Consider the following 6,977-nt stretch of genomic DNA (forward strand, 5'->3'; position numbering starts at 1 on the left):
AGTGCCAGCGCATGTGCTTGTGCACACACAATTTAGCTTATAGATTTGTGCATGCCCGTGTGCCTCTTTGCAGGTCTGTGCATGTTTGCGCGCATGCGCAGACATGTATATGTGCTCGTTACAAAGTGTGGCACCAAACAGTTTATTTTAGGCTATGATATCCTAGCCATCGGGGTTGAGTGATCAACAGCCTTCCTGTGTTCCTGAGATCCTGCATTCTGATTGTCCATCTGATTCCAACCTGGCTTGTTTGACCTTCCATCCGCCACTCTGTGTTCCTATGGCTTTGGCTTGTTCCTCGACTACCACTTCTATCTGCTGCCTGGTACCTCACTGTCCACTTGTTACCAACCCCAGCCTGTCCTTGACTACTCTCCCACTTGTTGCCTGGTACTGCATTGCCTGCCTGTTGGCGACCCAGCTAGTCTGACTATGGCTCTTCTAGAACTCTGCTTCCTGAGTGTTCTACTTCCCTGGGTGCTGCTTCCTGCCCAGGACTCGTTAGCATTGCAGAGACTGTACATTCCTGCCAGGGGGACATCTACGGGCACTCGTGCCACTCATTGTCCCCTCGCACCTGTTCCGCTATCCAGGGGCGCTGGGACTGGAGCTGCAAGGGAGGTTGCCCTTGTCAACTCAGACTCCACTAGGTATATGACAGTCATGTAGGGAGGTGAAAGAAGCCAGGGGAAGTATAGGGTGGGAATTTGCAGCAAGCTCCAACATTACTTCACTAAGCTAAGGGAAAATTCCCATGCAAAGTGATAACTCCCTTGTAAAGTAAACAGTTGATTTGCTTTTGGTAACCTATGCTTATTTATTTTCTTGAATTTAAACTGCAAATGCACCTAAAATGGAAAAATATGTTTAGAGTGGAGTCTTTCTTTCAAATCAAGCATATACTATGAGCAAAAGTTGGCTGGATCACAGATGTAATATATTTTTGATTTACAGCATTTATTTTTCAGCTTATCAAGTTAAACACACAAAAAATACTATGTATACACATCAGAATGTCTTAGCAGGTGACATTCTCTGTCTGCAATGCTGATAAGATAAGGACATTTATAGAGGGTAATAAAAATGTTTAAATAAAATTGTAAAAAACCTGTTTACTTTGAAAGCAGTCAAACAATTATTGTTAAGATGAAAATAGTGTTCTTTTTCTAATTCATTGATGCATAAAGCATCAAGAGATTAAAAATGGCATAAATAAACAAATACATTTTAGCTATCTTATTCAACAGATTGCTGTGCTGAAATTGTATGTGAAGTTCCTTCAAAGGCACATTGTCAACAAAAGCAGAATACTTGATTGTCAGCCTTTTTTTTTTCCTCTAATAAATGCATTTTGTGCTTCCTGTAAAATACCAAATCATTGTCAACGTTAATGTAATATTCCAAGCACATATTTTTGGGACTTCCTTCCTTTTCCAAGCTGCGCTCAAGTGGAACATACACTTATTTCTGCAACAAAAATCTTTCTAGGCTATTGGCAAAATGAATAGCATCAAGCAAAAATATTTAAAAATTTAGTCACATCCACATCTTGCAGCCTATAAGAAGCTTTCACGCTTTTGGGCTCGCTTTAGATCTTTAATACCCTTTCCTTTTGTGTCAAGGAGCTCACGAGGCGTAAAGAAGCGCTGATAAACCCACTTAGATCCCTTCCTGGGCCGTCACCTCTCTCTGCCAAGCAGCTTTAGGTGGTAACTGATCTGTGACAAGCTGCCAGTCAAACAGAGCATTTCTGAAAGCTAACACAAAAGACTGAACACTGGAGAAGGGAGAGAGGAATAAGAAAAGAAACCAAACAGTAACGGCTCTTCTCTCTCTGTGCTGCTCATCCCTCTCACCCTCTCTCTTTGCATTCCCTCTTAGCAAGGTTCATGGCAGGGGCAGCTCGTAGGCTGTTAGATAAAGATCAGTAGCCCATTCAGACAAGGGACTGTCCTGGCTTACTGTCGATAATAGAGGCAGTGAGATTGACAGTCAGATGGAAATTAACACAGGGCTTCCTTGAATACTGGCAATTCCCATGAGAGGAACAGAGAGGGAGGAGATCGAGAGAAAGAGAGAGGGGTAAGGAGGAGAAGAGCAGAGTAATAAGAACAGAAGATGAACTGAAATGTCACTGTGTTCCCAAGATTCTCTCAGGAGCTGTGTTTGCTGTATCCATTCAGTTTTCCGTAAGGGAGTTAAGAGTCTTCCAAAGTTTGCAATGGGCATCTTTCCTTTTGTTCTTCATAGAGTTTACCTTAATGTAATAATTGTCATCTACTTGTTTTTTAACAACTTTTCAATCACTGGGTAAGTCACATTAAAGTCAGTTTATTTAACTTAGTGTGCGTCTTTTTAAAAAAAAATGATATCTCACTTTAAGTATGTAGTGGGGGTTGAGATATATATGGTATACTTTCTACTCACATGTTCTGAAATACATGAGCCATACTTTCTACTCACATGTTCTGAAATATACCTGTTCAGAGAAGTATCATGTATTACTAGTGCATACTGCATGAGTTCTGTGATATGTGTGTTTGGAGTTTGATATATTTAGGGTTATTAACACAAAGGTTGGGTGTGACTGTGAAAAATGTAAGGAACTTTGTAAATCATTGGAACTATATAAATGCCTGTTCTGCAGAAAAAAATATAATTTTTTTAATAAATTGCATACGGACATTGTCAAAAGGAAGATATGGAATGGACTCTTTAAACTAACATAACTTATGTGGCTGCATCTACTTTCTAAAATTAATGTATGCAAACGTAAGCAGGGATGCATATAAGTTTAAAAAAAACAAAAAACCTTATAGGACCAAATGTCAGATCCCCATTATGGCAGATGGTGATGTTTGGTCCCTGGAATTGTGCCACTAGAGGGCACCTCATCCTGGAATTAGTCTGCTGTGCAGCAGTAGGGCAGACTATGTCAAGCAAGCCACACACAGCCAATTTCTACTGAATCCTTTGATAATGAGTCACCTAATAAAGCCAAATTCAGCTACAAAGATGCTACAAGGGGCTGTATGCCAGGGCTGCCTTTGATAACAGGCTTATTTAATAAGGCAGCAATCCAATCAGACTTTAGTTTAATGCAGTCAGCATAGTGAAACATGATTTCTGATTGAGTGCTATGAGTTATGGCATTGTCTTAAATAAGTCTGTATAATAAACATTTATAATGTATAAAGTTGAGGAGGATAGGGACTTCTGCAATAGATTATGTTATAGTGTTCAAGATATGAAAAGTGTAACTGTGATTTGTATATGGCATAAAATAAAATTGTACATTATATGAAACGGTTGGATTCTACATGCCATGCTTACTTTGACTAACGTTTTGCTTGAATGTAGTTGTGGAAAATGACTAGCTGGGAGATAGTAACATTGTGACTTTTTTATGTACTGCATTCGGTTTGCTTCTATTATAGCAAAATAGATTGCATAACAATTGTAATATGGATTGTGATAGGCACTGACTAGAATACAAGGAGCCCATAAATATATCAAAGGTCAATTTTTACTCTAAAACATTCAGAATTTACACATAATTGCTCCACCCAGTCACTGATCAATTGACAAAGTGATACCTCCAACAAAAATATCTGGCCATATTTACTAAAATGTAGTGATAAGGCAGGTCAGGAGCAGCTGCAGTTATGTATTAAGCAACTAGTAAGCTGATGTAGTTGTTTTTGTTTTACTGAGCTAGGCACCCCAGAATTGTAAAAGCAGTGGCATATCCTTAACACATATATTTGATAGATACTGTAAGAGGTGACCAATGATATGTTTCCATATGAACTACATGCTAACTACTATACTATACTACTACTACTATATTAATATTGCCACATAATCCCTATATGACATTCTAGAAGTCATTTTGGAATAGGGATTTATAACATTGACTAAAAATTGGTTCCTGAGGAGAAAACCCATCATGACCTGGAAAGAGGGGATGTAATAAACCCAGGAATACCTATCTCTATTGGTGCTTGCACAAAAAAAATCCCAGGAAAATCCCAACTTGAGGTTATAACTGTTTGTGAGAATCTTTGCCTATCTTTTTACTTTGTTCTTGAAACCTTCAATTGAACTTGGGACATGCCACCATCTATCTTCAACCCCCTTCTCTCCCTCCCTTTTTCCCTTTTCTATTTTATCTCCTCTTTTTCTCATGTATTCTTTCTGCTAGGTGATTTATTAGCTCTTCCCTGTTTCATCATTTTATAACAAAAAGTTAAAAAGTGCTGAGTTTTGAGCAGCATTGACTATTGTTTTTAATGAACTTTCTTTTAATTCTGCTCTATTATTAAAAAGTCACCACCATAAAAATGAGAATATCTCAGTTTATGACTTTACTATTTCGACGTGACCAGTCTTTGATTCTGTGTTTCCTAACACCATATGGCTGCTTATGTTCCTAAAGTTTAAGGCCCTTTTTAAATTTGGGGCAAATGGAGAAAGCATCTTCTACAATTTTGTATATGTATGCTGGTGGAACCTTTATTAGGAATATTCAGGTCTTTTATATACATTAAATTTGGCTACCATTTACTATGGAACTTTTCATACTATATGATTTTTGTTAGGTACAATCAAGACCCTCGAGAATTTTTTTTTGCTATTGTCAAAAACCCGAGGCCACCTTTGATTCACTCTTTTAAATTTTGGAGTATGAATCATAAAAAATAAGCCTTAGCTACTCAAAAACCAAAATGTTGCTGATGTTTTATATCAATAAATATAAATGTTTTAAATCAATCATACATCGGATAAGGTAGAATGAAGATGAGCAGTTCATATCATGAAAAAACATAGGGTAGAGGAAAAACAAGGACCATGAAGTGTCATGCAAACAGCTCTGAAGCTTGAGTATTCACAAATATTATAGACAGGGAGCAACATACTTGGAAATGGGACACAACTGGAAAGATGGGAGAATAACAGGAGCAAAATAACACACTGAAATAATTACCTTCTCTATAAAATAAAATACCATGGGGTTGATTTACTCAAGGCAAATAGGCTGTTCACCTTGCAAGGAAATTTACACTTTATAAGTGAATTTTCCCTTAGCTTAGTGAAAGAGGTGGAGCTCTGTTGACTTCCATCATCCAATCAAGTGCAAGCAAAAATACAGTTTTTCATTTTACTTGCACATGATTGGGTATTATTTGCAAAGTGAATTTCCAATACTTTCACTAAGCAAAGGAAAATTCCATTGCAAAGTGCAAATTCCCTTGCAAAAGGAACATCCTATTTGACCTAAATCAATCACACATCTCTTCATTACAATAAGTAATGTATTGCAAGCTGCTGCCAAGATCCCCAGGTGATGGCCAGGTTAGATGCAAGTACAGCAACCATCAGTCAACAGTAACCTTTGATTTTCTTGACACAATTACTGCAACAGTTGCTTTTGTACATGGGTATTGCAAAAGGAGAGACTCCTGGTAGGCCACTCCTGAGGGGATGCTGCAAGCAATATCAAAGGTGGTGGCTTACAAGTTAGGGATCACTGAGCTTACATCTTACATTGTATGTTCTAACACACACAAGAGTCTGTGAGTATATATATATCCTTTAAGTACCATGTGAAAAACAACGAGGAGAACCCTAAATGTTAAAAAAAATTTAGTTTTAACAGCAGCAGAGAACATTTTGTATGACAACTACAGAGTTTCTTGAAGCATAACATAACCATTTTTAGAATGGTATCTTAAAAAGTATGGCTGTGTCAGGACTAGATGTGAAGGGATCATCAAAGCTTTCATCTAACGATAAGTGGCACTAAGAATAAAAATGACATGCTGTAGTTCTTAGAGGAAATTCAGAACTTCATTCTGTTTTTTTTTTCTACAAACCTATAAAATCCACAGTGCACAGAATGTATGTTTGTTTTGTAAAATTAAGTGTGACTAGACATATGGCTAAATACACAGCTAAAGCCCTAGTATGTTGTTTTATGTGCCATAGGATATGTAATTCTATTCAGCCACAATTGTAATTCACATGGCATAGCTAGGTGCCCCCCCCCATTTTCTTCTTCAGCCTAAGTTCTTGTGTCATCTCTCTGCCTTCAGCCTGATTATTAGACAGTGAAACAGCATTATCATACTGCTTACTCATTGTCCAATGAGCAGGCAGGTTAAAAGGAAAGTTGTAAAGCAACACCAGGAAGCAGACATTATTTATCTGTTTACTGTGATTTCTGCTATAATTGTATACTCAAGTTATAGTAATACATAATCCACGGGTCTCAGTAAAGTAATGATGTTAATACAGATCTCAAGTTGCTTGCTGCAGTTTACATCTTCTGTGTTTACTGTATTTTAGGAATTATTGAACACTTATGATATTATTTCCCAGTCACTTGCTCTATCCTCCTATCAGCATGTTCCTGGATAGCACATGAACACTGCAGCACACCTGACTGATTTCTTGTGCTGCTTCTTCCTCTCTGAGTCTGAGTACAGTAGATTTGAAGGGGCTGATACCACATCATATTAAGGTACATACACTGTTCACATAAAAAAGAAATTTCATGGTGTAATACTTAATACACAACAATATTAATTTATGCTTTTTATATCTGTATGGAGTTCGATTTTAGGCTCTGTGATTAATACTGTTACAGTTACTTAGGACTTGGAAGACATAGAAAATGGGCGGAGGCAGTTTAGTGGGCAGTAACTATAGGGGAACTTAGAGAACTTAAGAGGGCTTGTTGCTCCAAGGATCATTCTCAGAAATACTATTCAAACCTGTAAATGGAGTGTTATAAATTGAAGGCAAGCCTGCACAGCCATAAAAACATAAACTAATTATGCAGATTCTTGCATAAACCCAATGGTATCTTGCTCTCTTTAAACCCTATAACGACTCAGGTTTTGGAAATGTGCAATTTTTTAAAAATAATGTTTTTAAATTTTAATCCATCCTAACGAATATATATATATATATAA

The sequence above is a fragment of the Nanorana parkeri genome, unplaced genomic scaffold (genome assembly GCF_000935625.1).
Source record: "Nanorana parkeri isolate BGI_ZX_2015 unplaced genomic scaffold, ASM93562v1 scaffold360, whole genome shotgun sequence".
NCBI classification, from domain to species: domain Eukaryota; kingdom Metazoa; phylum Chordata; class Amphibia; order Anura; family Dicroglossidae; genus Nanorana; species Nanorana parkeri.